This window comes from Wasmannia auropunctata, unplaced genomic scaffold (assembly GCF_000956235.1).
Source record: "Wasmannia auropunctata unplaced genomic scaffold, wasmannia.A_1.0 LD335986.1, whole genome shotgun sequence".
Lineage (NCBI taxonomy): Eukaryota > Metazoa > Arthropoda > Insecta > Hymenoptera > Formicidae > Wasmannia > Wasmannia auropunctata.
Window position 1 is genome coordinate 540,519 of NW_012026904.1, and position 13,224 is coordinate 553,742.

The 13,224-nt window shown below is 38.1% G+C and overlaps 1 protein-coding gene across 1 annotated transcript in view; it reads left to right on the forward strand.

Annotated features, from left to right (window-relative positions):
• The window catches only part of LOC105454336 (uncoordinated protein 58), a 211,738-nt gene that overhangs the window by 73,865 nt on the left and 124,649 nt on the right, over positions 1-13,224 (forward strand). The window lies entirely within an intron of this gene.

The window sequence follows — 13,224 nt, forward strand, 5'->3', positions numbered from 1 at the left end:
GGACTACCGGATGCAAATTACAATTTTCGTGCATCTTTAACGAAGTATCACAGCTTCGGCCAACGAGATAATACAGACGCAGCGAAGTTTTGAAGATAAATAGGACCGACTGTGCGCTTCCAACGATACCATCGTTAGATCGTGTTCATTTTTTTAGCTTTAGTTTAACCTGTAGTGAGCATTGCACTTTTAATGGAAATTTTGTGCTTTCATTGCTAAGACTTATCTCAAAAGCTTACACTTAGTATTCATATTGTTTCCGCGAATGAAATTTTCTTCTACAAAAAAAAAAAAGAAATTATTCATACTGGGGGAGAACGAATTTTTCCGGAAAATGTAACATTTAATACGTGGCGTAATATGCTTACTCGCTACGTGAAAATGAATTCATCGCGCCAACGCATTTTGTAGATTAATATTTTATCGATGGGTGCTTCACATTTAGGAGCGTGTAATACTCGCAAACTAGCACGTTATCGAATTAATGCAACCTGTATCAACGATGATATGCAAGTTTGTGTAAACATTTTGACACTGCTGAGAGTGCACAATTTCAAATTGTACAGCAACCTGGCCACGATAAGGGTAACGCGTCCCTTTCATTCGCAAACGCGCATACATATGTATCACATATACATACATATATATAAAATCAGAAATTCGAAATGGCGGATTCAACGACGCATCTGGATCTTCAACAACGCATGCTGTTGACGCAGTCGTATTTCGCCTCTGCTATTCCCAAATGGCACCAATGGACCAAATTATCAATCACTTGCCATTAACGGCACGAACTTCCCCTGGGAACACGTAAAACCTGAAGAGCCCATAAAATCGATTGATGCAGCTATATGTGTATATATATATATGTCGAGAAAGAAATAAGATTATTGCAATTACAAGAAAATTTGATTAGCAGAATAGGCAATTACAACGTATACGTTACAATTTTTTTTAAATATCATTAATATACGTATTTTTTTTTGTAATATCTCTTTTTCACCGTTAATCTTTATCAGAAACTGCGAATCACACCCGTGTTAAGTTAATTTATTAATCTTAGTACTTGTACTGATAAACTTGCATTGATAATGCTCGATTTTTTTTTCGTGTGGTCTTTAATTAAAGATTACATAGTCCTCTTCATTACACAATGCATCGTGCCGGAACTCCCAGCGGGAATAGCAGTTCAAATTGCATGCAGTTACGCAATTACGAGGGTTAAGACGTTATCCTTAACGAGAATCCTCAAACTGGTCATTTAGCTCCCGGTGAAACGTTAAAGGCGATGGGTCGCGCCTTTTAGACCTTAAGGTGTTGACACAATGTCCTCTTGTAGCTTCGAATCTCGTCTTCCTTCCATTTGTATTATGGCATCCTGCTTTCACAGCTGTTTGCCTCACTTTGTCTCTCTTCATCTTTCCCTCTTTTCCTCTTTCTCTCTCTCTCTCTCTCTCTCTCTCTCTCTCTTTCTGTCTTCGTCGTCATGTCGGTGTGTCGTCACAGGAAGTGCAGCACGGGTTGACCCACATGTCCCAACAATGCTCGTCGACTGGCTGCAACGACCACATCGACCGTGGCTGCGACTACAGTTGTGCCCGGTGTGCAGCCTTGGCTTCTCGCTCGCTATTTCCTCCGCCGTCTTTCCCTTTTTCGCCGTTTCCCTCGCTATTCCTCGCCGGTTCTGTTTAGTCGTCCATGACTTTCTCCCCTCGATAATTCCCTGCCTCCCCTTGTTTATGCAGTTTCCGGCATCGCGCGAACAGTTACGGTCGGTTGGCCAGAGCGATTTCTTAGCGAATATTTTCCGGATCGATCGACATGCCGCGCCGTCGGAGGTGAAACTCTGCTTTGAATTCAGTCGACCATGTTTCGGGGACGTGCGACCGACGAAGCGATTTGCTGAGTGCTTGCACGTAGAATTAAAATGCGCTGTACTTCGCGCAGCACAACAATAATCACGATATAATTCATCTGGATTTGCATTACGCAACGTGTTAATTGCACACGTCCATTGCATCGTTGTGTGCTGAATATTATCTTGATCTTTCGACGTGAAATACATTTGATTCAAAGTACGAGTTCAAAGTATGAGTTCCGTTTGCCGTGACTTTATATGTACATTTCAGGAAAGTTTCGCGGATACTCGAGGAGCTTCTTCGAAGTTCTTGGAAGTTTTGGCACTTTAAGGAGATAAGTTGTCAATTCAGCCTTTATTTGAAGATGCGTATAAATCTTCATTGCGCAGCAATATCGGTGCATAAGTGTTGAATGTGTTATAGTTTCCCCAAAAAGTGAACGATACGGGCGAAATATATAAGTTGCATCCAGAGTCTCGAAATTGTACCAAAATATTAAATGCGTCCTTGCGATATATTGGCCGTTTGATAACATCTTGCTTTACATGCAGCGCAACAATGCACGTTCTGAAATACAACCTTATTTTATTGCGTTACGATGGGAGGGGGGGGAGGATAAAATATATCGTGGAACGAATCTGAAATTAATGTAATAACAAGTAAATTTACTGTTTCCGAGTAACAAATTAGCGACCAATTATTATAAACTTCTAATAAATTTGCTTGCCATGGATTTAGAAAATGAGAAACTCGAATTTCGAGTTTAAATGCTTCATTATTCCAACACAAAAGTTTAATCTGAAAACACTACCGGGCTTTAGTATTCCGTTCTGTCGATTTGCATAATCAGAAAATTTATTTTTAGTACGCTATTATTGAAATTCGCATAGAAACCCAGAACTCTAGGTTCTATAGGAAGAAGGAAGGATATTAAATATCTATTCTACTAAATGACTTTTATTTATATTACTATATATATATATATATATATATATATATATATTAATATTACTGGCAACACATATTGTGATAGTTCCAAAATTTTGTTTCCTGTTTTCTTGCCAAGAATATTACATGCACTACACAATTAGTTGACATTGACATCGACAAAAAACAAGTTTTAATTGTTATATTATAACAAATTATTTAACTTTTTGTTAAATAAAAAATGTCAATAATTGATTAATTATTTGTTTCAAAAAAATTTTGAAACCTGATGTTAAATTTATAAATAAAATTTGAGGAATGAAATTTATCTTTATTTTGATCGGAAAATTGATTTATTATTTTTATTATTATTCCAAAATACGATCCTGTCATTATGATTTGCTACTAAATTTACTTCCTCATATCTTTGGTCGTCAAGGTGGATCATGGATAGACGTCTCGAATAACAAAGTCGTCTTCGAGAAGGTTGACGCTAAGATCGGGTTGGCTTTCATCGCTTCGCTTTTCTGCAACGACAAGAGATACGGATACCGTATTAAAATGCAGCGCGACTTTACGCGCCGATAACGACGCGAGGTTGAAATATGGGATTGTTGTCTGATATCTAAATTGATATTCGATCTCTCTTTGATAGAAAAAACAGAAAATACTGCAAAATATGCTTGACAGAATGTCAGTGAATTTATCGGTGTGCGTAATACGAGCTGTTTCAGCCACGCTATAGAATTCAATATTCGTAAAATAAACGCGGCCGATTTTGCCATCTCCGTGGCGATTCTCCGTTTTTAGGAGGGAATCTTGGCCACTTCTTACTCCGGTCTTATCGGTCGTACTTCACGCGTTTATATGTCGTCGAATTAAATTTCAGGTAATGCGCTGTAAATTTGCTGGCCTTGCCGCACGTCCTCGCGTCGCTCGTTCGCCCGGCGAATTTATCGTCCGCATTAATTTGACATTTAATTTTCCGCGACGCGCATTCCGACGCTTCCGCAATTCTCCGTGATGCGCTCGAAGTGAAACGTTGCGCTTCAGAATTATTCGCCGGGCGATTTCGTCGCCGACAATTTGTTTGTCGTGCAATTTCGTCCTGTCGTATTACCGGTATAATTGGCCGGAATTCCTATGATATTGTCTGAATCCATGAGGTTGATCAGTTTTTCATTTATTAGGATTTCTTCCTTGCGAGCGTTTTTAGATATCGAACGATCGCCGCGTTGATTGTATTCTTATAAGTGCAGGATTTATGAACGTCACTTGGTATCATTGCGAAAGTTATCGCAGTAGAGAGCAGCTAGACTAGACCGCGAATCATTTTATTGTTACATCTATTATCTTATATTCATTTTATCATTTTGTTATTGTTTACATCTTTCATTTGTAGACTGAGTAATGGTCTATATAAAATAAAGTAATAGTATATAAATGTGCACACGGAAAAAAATTACTGTTGCCACAACATAATAATTTTTGATTATGATATCCATTAATTTAATTGTGATAATTGTGATATCCATCAATTTAAAAGGGTTATAGGAACTAAAATACTTTTTAAGTGACTTATATAAGTTAACTGAAGTCTCAGCCTCAATGTTGCAATTATATCATATATATCTCTCAATTATACTATTTGTTGTACAGACCATATTAGAGAGATAACAATAATGCTTCGGTTGAGGCAACCACATATATGAAGATATTCTAACCGAATGTTATTTATCCTAAGCACTACGGTTATGACAACCGTACTGATGAGCATACCTTAATTAACAGATGTATGCCATGTAACATCAATATAACTTAAATTCACATGCATTTCTTTTTCAAACATAGAGAATATTATACACAGCAATTTTTTCCGTGTGGTATTTTTTATACCAAACATCTTTAGCAAGAATTTTTATTAATAATTACGATCTTATAATTAAAAAGATATGCAGATAAATTAAATATATTAAATTAAATTAAATATCAGTTTAATTGAAAAAAAACTTGATTGACTAATAGTACAACAAGGAATGAACATTGCAATAGGGAGAGTATTAGTCAATTTTTCCTTTCGATCGATATGAAAGCACTGTCCTCCTCTCGAAATCCATGCACGTACGTGCAAGTGCATGTAACACACGGCTGCGCTTCGACACCATTGTCCGTAGCCGATTGTTATTTTAATTAGGTTTTTAAGCGTAAACGAGCGCCTCCGGGCACAGAATAGAAACTAGCTCCTCGATCGTCGCCACGATCGCGATGTAAAAAAAAAAAAACTATTACCGGGAGTATGGAAAGGATGGATGAAGTTGGGCTTTGTAAACGCAATCCGCTGGCACTCGCGAGCCTGGGGCACTCCGGGTGCGGATTCACCGACACGGAACTCCGTCCTGACGAAGGCACGTCCCTGTGAAACGATCACCGCGATTCGAAACGTGACTTGAGAACCGAGGGAGCTGTCGATAGAAGCTACCGCTCGACGTTCTTTAAATTTTCGATACTTTTCGGACGTTGATGCGCTTGCCGCTTAATCTCTCCTGACGTGACGGAACTGATGCGGCTGCATTTGCTACGTGCACACAACAGACTGAGAAAATGCTATGTGTGTTGCCGAATTGAATTTAGCTCGGAGGCACGCATCTGAAATACTCGATCTGATAAAAGGTGAACAGGAATATTTAAATATCTTGAGGAAAGATCTTTTTTGTATTTAATTGCAACATTCTTACTTTTATAAAGTGGTGCAATAAAATTCAAAGATGTAAACTTGATAAAATAAATCGCCGGGTAAAATAAATTGGCCGTTAACGAGACTCTCAAGAGATATCGATGGGAAACGAAGAGAGACGAGATTACGCTTGTAAGTTATTTTATTATTTTTCCTTCGTGAGTAGCTGTAAATGCGAGATACGTCTTCCACGAGGTAAATTACGTGCAAGACCCGCTTGTAATTAAAAATACGATTGAGACTTATTTAGCAGAAGAACCAGCACCCGCTGCGTGCGAATAAATCTCACGCTGTTATTCAGGCTCCTCGGCGGCTGAAAATTCAGCGTTGCACTATATAAAGCTTTAGTTGAAAGGCACTCCATAGCTCGTAAATAACAGCATTATAATCCGCGGGAAACAAGAGTGAGAAGTAAAAGCGACGTCAGGGGGAGGATGGATTTTGCCTGGCGTGGCCAAGACTTTCGCGTATTATTTACGACATTGTGCTACGACTGCCAGGACTATTTTTTCTTCCGTTACACTCTGGCTCCCGTTTATCTCCCCGCAAACCTTTACGTTACCCCGCAACCAAGCTGGTAGCCGCCGTTCTTTATCTTTTTTGGTCTTTGCTCCTTCCCATCCGATGTCGGGTCAAATCCTACTTTATCGCATTTTTCAGAATAAATGAGAAAGCAACGAAGGCAGAAACGCGAAGCGCGGCCCGAAAACGGGAGAAAGGAAAGGAGGAACTAATGGTTCTTCTACGTGAACTGGCACCGGCACCGGATTCTACAGGTGACGTTTCGTGTAAACGAAACAGCTGGTAAAAAAGGGACCGATAACAAAAGAGGCCTAAAGTCCGTTATGTAGCGTGAGCATTTCAACAAGAGACGAGAATTTTTTTAATCAAATTCGTGAAATGTAATCAACTCGATAAGAAATAATTCGACATTGCGATTGTGTGCGCAATTTCTCTTTACTCGCGGTATCTTCAATTTCAATAAAAGTAAAACGAATTTCTCTCGATCATATCTAGTTTTCCGAGTTCGAACATTTCTAAATCGGATGGTTGTTGAGGAAAGAGGTTCCATAGAGATATACTCGACATAATCGCTGAAGAGCGAAGGCGCAGAGGAAATGGCAGCGTGGCAGCGCTATTAAATTACATTGCACGTAGTAACTTTTCTCATTGAGATTTAAAAGATTACTCTTCCCTGGATTAGGCACATTTTTCATGTGATTAATATTGTGAGCTTAATGTCTCTTTATTATTTGATAAGGCGATTATAAAATGATCGAAATTATACCTGGAGTTGAAACAAGAGATTCATCAAAAGCGAATAACTGAGTTCTTATCTTTTTAGATTGATTTGAGTTTAAAGTTTACAGTATTTAGAAGATAATATATTAATCTTTACAATTTTCATGATAAATCAGTTTTTGTGATCGTGTTAAATGATACTTGCGTAATTATTTCATTTTTTCCCCCGTAATATAAAGAATAATCATCCATTTTAATTCGAGATCTTACATTGCTACTGAAATTGTAAAAAAATTATTATTTCAACGCACAGTATTTTCACTACGAGAGGAATGAACTTTATGGAGTTACGATTATGTTCTGACGCAAATAACATTCCGAACTAAAAGTTTTTATCCAGTTTATATCCCCAGAGGGCAGTATAAAACGGAAGATTACCTACACCCGAGGACACAATGAACCCGAAAAGGGCTTAAGATCAGTTTCAAAACCGTCCGCGAAGTAGGTCATGCTCGTTAGGCGTTCAATTGATTTACAACTCGTTTCACGTATATTGCCCTCCCGTCCCTCTTCATCGTCCCTATCTTCCTGTCCTCTTTCTCCCGAGGAGCAAAGAATTGATTCGAATACTCTTTCGTTACTTTCTAGTTTCGAATTTCGATACGTACGAAAAAAAAGTTGGAACGGTGTTACATCCTCGTGGCATATTATTCTCAGGATTTTCTTATGAACGTCTCACGAATTTTTGCAGTTACATGTAATATCTATCATAGTTTTCTATACAAAAGATCACTCTTAGAGTTTTTTAGATTTTATATATTGTTTACGTTTTTATTTTAGAACATGGCAACTGTTCTCTTTCTCCCTCTTTAGCACGTATAATCGTATTACACATTAGCCTATTCGATCATTGAGCTTATCCTGTGACATTTGACGAGGGCAGGAAACTTTTCGCCATAATTCCCGTATGGACATGTCGCATCAAAGGCTTAACTACTTTCACACGCGAGCCGGTCCATCCACCCTATATAATTCGTTTTAATAGCCTCCTGAAGTTTTGACAGACGACGGAGTTTACGCGTGCTCTCCGTAAGTGTACACACGACCGCAAACCGAGTTCCCGTGTAACGAATCCATCGGCATCGACGTTCTCGGGCCGTGCCACCGCAGGTGCGCGGCAAACTTTAGCTTCGCGCACGTACGGGACGTAACGTTAAAGTAGCTGCGATTAATACGGGGTCCAGTCATTTTTCACACCGCCACCCCGCGTAGGAGGTCGCACTCTGGGCGTACGTGGGTCGCTGTAACGCGAACTTTGCAATTTATAACGCCGCGGACGACGACAGACACACCGGAGGAGAGAGTGTATTTGCATTTCGGATTTATATTTCAGAGAGATTATTGATCGTTTTAATAGACATTACGAGATTAAGCTGAGCAAATTAATTACGATTAAAACTGTATCTTTTCAAATGATGAATATTTTCTTTTTACTTTCTCTTTTTCTCCTTCGTTCGGAAACTAGGATGATTTAATACACAAGGATGGTACGTAATGGATAATAAACGGATAACTTCGTAAGCCGTCGAGGTTCTTGCCGACATTTTTATCTGTTATTGCGGCGAATCGACAACCCACCGAACATTAAACAGTTCTTGCAATTTAAATGCTTCAAAGGTCACGATTACGTAAATTTAGGTAACCGTACCCTTCTTCGGTCACATTCAAAACTTTGCGTGGTGAAATAGCGGAGCCACCGAAAGTTCGGTGTCGCCACGAAGCGAAGTTAGCAAATTCACTCCTGGAAACGCGGATAATTTTACTCTGAGCCCCCGACCGTGGAAATTCAAATTCGGAAGTGTTCCTCGAGGAAGATTTATTTGTTGCGGCTTTATTGTGTCGCGGCAGCTGCTAGGAAACCTTGTCGCGAGATCACGAGGGGAAGCCCTCCGTTGAAATACGATCCACTCTTGAGCAAGTTCCTTCTTTATATTCTTGGTATTCTTGAGTGTTCAAAAGTAAGCGTTCATGGATTTCTAAATTCGTGTTATCCTATAACAATTATCAAACATTCTTATTACAGGAGATTTTCAGCATTATAAAAATATTATAAGTATTTTTTATTTATTAATTTTATATTTATTCGCACGATTTTATTCTCTGGCCTATAAATATTCTAAGCACCAACAATCAATTTGCGAGATTGACATATTAAAATTGTATGCACATTTCGTTGATAAAGTTTGTAATTAATTTCTTCATTATGCAATTCTATAATAAAATAATGAATAAAATGAACATTATATTCATTTTTATGATATATTTTCAGTCTTTTATAAAATTTATGACTGAAACGTAGTATATAATATACCAATGTCAGATGTAAAGCAAATTTTGAAATTTATATTTAATAACATGAATCGGCTTATATTCACATGCATACTTCATATAAAAAACTAAAATGTATAAAGTACCTGCATTATCCAACGATAGATGAATACGCGGGAGCTGCGGGTAAAAATAAAATATTTATGATCGGATTAAAAATGCGATTTAAAACGAGGCTCTAAAAATGATGCATTTAACCGTTGTGCGATGGCAGTATAGGATATGCATCGTTGGTTTAATAACTGTCTTTAAATAATCGGATTTAAGGTGAAAATTGGCCAATAATTCTAGTGGGATAATGCATATTTAATTCAACACTAGATATAATTTTTCACATAATAACTGCGCCGAACGCGGAACTTAAAAGATTCCGTCTTTAAGTTTCTTCATGTATATATTTGATTAAATTGAATTAAATATGAACTTCGAGTGGTACTTACTGCTCGCGACTTACGTCTGTTTGAGAGAAAAGTTCCAAAGTTTGCTATTTTAACAGTTAAAATTTTTAATTCAGAGCATTATTAAACAACGTCGATCTTTCTATTAGGTATATTTATCTTACATTTCGCGTTTTAATGCTGTCATACCTATCGCTTAAATTATATTTCAACACTATTTTATACCATCTGGTGACATTTTTTGACCGTAATATGCCATGTCGTAATTTATCGTATCTACGTTATGTGAATTTTACGAACATTCGTATTGCACACTAATACTTATTCCAATAAAGGAAGTCAGATTCCATTACTAACGCAAGGGATTTAAATATTCCGGAAGATTTATATTCGATCGAGACTTACCGGAAGTACTTTAATATGAAATATCTGCAATGCTCAATCTATAATCGCAAAAAGTCTTGACGTAACGTTCCATTATAGCGTTTTATTAAATATATTTATCATACATTATTTATTGTATACCTGAGATTATTTATTGATATAAAGGGACTATAACAATTTCAAAGCAATCTCAGAAAGCGATTTCAGCAATCTAAGAAATTATGAATTTATAATAAATTTCTTGTAATGATTTTTTATTTACTATTTTTTATAATGCCGCTATTATCTTATTTGAATAGACAAAAATTTTTCTTTTGTTGTAGCGCTTAATATATTTTACGAATTGCTTTCACTTATAAGCATCGTATTAGCGTGATGTAACTGCAAAGTAGTGAGAGTCAATGACAAAGGCGACGCGCACACTTTTGCTATACGAAAAGTAACGATTAATGCATTAATGTAATTTGATGTACTTTTAAAATTCAGTATTAATTGTAAGTATCAACACAGAATTATTAAATATAATTCTTAAACACTGTAATTGCAATCCATTAGAATTATTTGTTAGTTATAATCACAGCGATATTTACTTAGCGTATTACTTTACTGCATTTCAATGATATGATAAAAGCTTTTATTTGCCAATAACACATGAAAAGAACGTTAATGTTTACACAGTTTTATTTTTCTCCACTTTTTAAATTTAATGTTTTTCCTTTTTCTAAGTGTTATTTAATTATTTTCACTTTCTACTTTTCTCACTTTTCCATTTTATCTGCTTGAGAAGAATTTAAAGCTACTAAAACTGCAGCTTAGAGCTAGATTAATTTTGTATGTGAAATTAAATCTACAGATGTTTACAATTGATATTGTTTAACACCAGATAAATTATTTTCTGGGCTTCTTCGGCTACTATTCATACATGTGGCAATAAATTTCATTACTATGGCATGCATGTAATTTCATCCGACTTTATTTATTGCACGGCGATGGAATTTAACGAGTCTAACCAATGCAATTAGTTCATCCGTACGGGGATCGTCATTGATGTTTTTTAATAATGATTTAACTCACGTCTCTCTCGCGTTTTAATTAACCTATCTACCAACGTTCCTATATCTATCTGGTGAGTTTCAACACGAAACATAACAAATTTGAGGCCGTTTGGAATTTTCAGTTTGAACCGAGCCGGTATTATTGAAAGCACTTTTTTTTAGGATTTTAGTGGATACGCCAAATTGGCATGGTCCAATTAGCAATGTCGACAGCCAGCTATAAATGAATAGTTACGCCGGGACAAATGATCGTCGAAGTGCCGTTTGAGTTGAAATTAAACTAACACATTCGGGCTCTTTTGGATCTGTTGCACGACGTTATCACGCGAGTTTCCACGCGAATAATGTGATTAATGTTCTACGTGTGCAGGACGAAAAAAGCAGCACGGCACTCTGCGCGTGATACCTGACAAATTTATTTTATGCATTTTCTACCGGTACGTGTTTTCGCGCGTTCGATGTAACGTGCTCGGCCATTCGTGAGAATTCCAAATAAATTTATCCGAAATGTTCTCGATCGCGCTATATAAGGGCATTAAATATCTCGTGACACACCTCTTTTTGCACGAGAATTACACTGCTGCGAAAATTAACGTATCTTTATGTGTTACCGATATTTATCTTTGTGGCAACGATTAGAAATTATTTAAATTTCTTTTTAGAAGCTATTCAAATTTAGTTGTTTTATTTACCTTTCAAATCATTATACTTAAAATTCGCATAGAACACACACAATTGTGTGTATACGCAACGTATAATGACGAGTAAAAGTACAATTTAATGGAATCTCTTGTAAAAATCTCCGACGTTACGAGAAAAAGCATGCCCTTTTGTAAACCTTTCGGAGGCACGACACCGCGTTCTTTTTTTTCCCCTCCTTTCCCCGGAGCAAGTTTCCGCGGAACGGAAATAAAAGTCTCATAACGAGCGAAGTTAGACGGTGTGCACGGGGGAATAAGTATTCCCGTCCTCATATGTTACTGTAATACGAGCTCCGCATGGAGACATTTGGACAGGTACGTATCCGCCTGTCTGAGCACAGGCACCTGTGCCACCTCTCTTCTGCCTCTGAAACCGTCGCGTTCCCGGGCCGTTTCTTTTTCCCTCTCTGGCCGAAACAAAAAAAAACGGCACAAAACACGGGCTCGCTCTCGCGACGGAAAGCACGGCAGTTTTGTAAAGTGAAACACCTGCGCGAACAGCACGTACGTGGACGGCGTGAGTTCATACGCGCTCGGGAGGCGGATGTCGGAGCCGGGTACGTCGGAGGAGAGACTTTGGACGACAGCGCCGCCGCCCGCGCCCAGCCGTCGCTCCTCTCCTCGCGCCGAAAACGATTCCGACGTCGCCGGCATACATTACTGCCACGATTACGGTGGCAGTTGTTTATTGCTCGTGAAATTCTGCATGTTATATATGCGTGCTGCGGCACGCTAGGCTGTATCGCCCGTTGTACCGGGTGTCTTTCGGGCACGAGATAACGTACGACCGGGTGTTTAGACGGAGGGAGAGACACATGGGCTGTTGTCGCGTCGCGCTTGCTCCCGACTGCGACGATGACGAGCCCATAAGTGTGTCAACGGCGTTAAGCGTAATCGAGTAACGTACGAGTTATTAGCAACTTGGTACGCAGTTAAAAGGATGCTGACAAGGTTGGTCGGTTGCTTTCTAATTTTAGATCGCGCGCGCCATCAAAAGCGACCTGCGGATCTCTCATCGAAAATGTATGTTAAAATTGTACGCGCGTCAAAGGATAATTTTAGCATAATATTTTACAAAAGATATTATTTTCTTTCAACATTGACGGAATAATATATTCCCTGTTATCGCCCTATTATAGAAAATATCTCTATGTTGCAACATGATTCAATTTCATTGTATCTTGTAATTATTCCGGCCCGAAGGCCCTCGGTTTGATCATGCGGTTTAACCGTATGAATAATCTCGATACATATCGACGGATGCGTTGGAAACTCTCTCCATAATTACATTTCTTGCGAATCGTTTCCATTAACCTTTATTGAATGGATTTCGTTAATGCAGGATCGGCTTGTATTTGTTTATCGACCGACCAGTATATTCATTCGGGATGATTTGCGTTACGCTAATTAACTAATTATAGCTCCATTACTTTTATGTCTGGCGCTTACCCATCAAATTGCTGGAACTCAGCCCGAATGTAATTACCGATGGCAATCACGATATTAATGTTTAACTGCACGGCGAATCATTCGCAA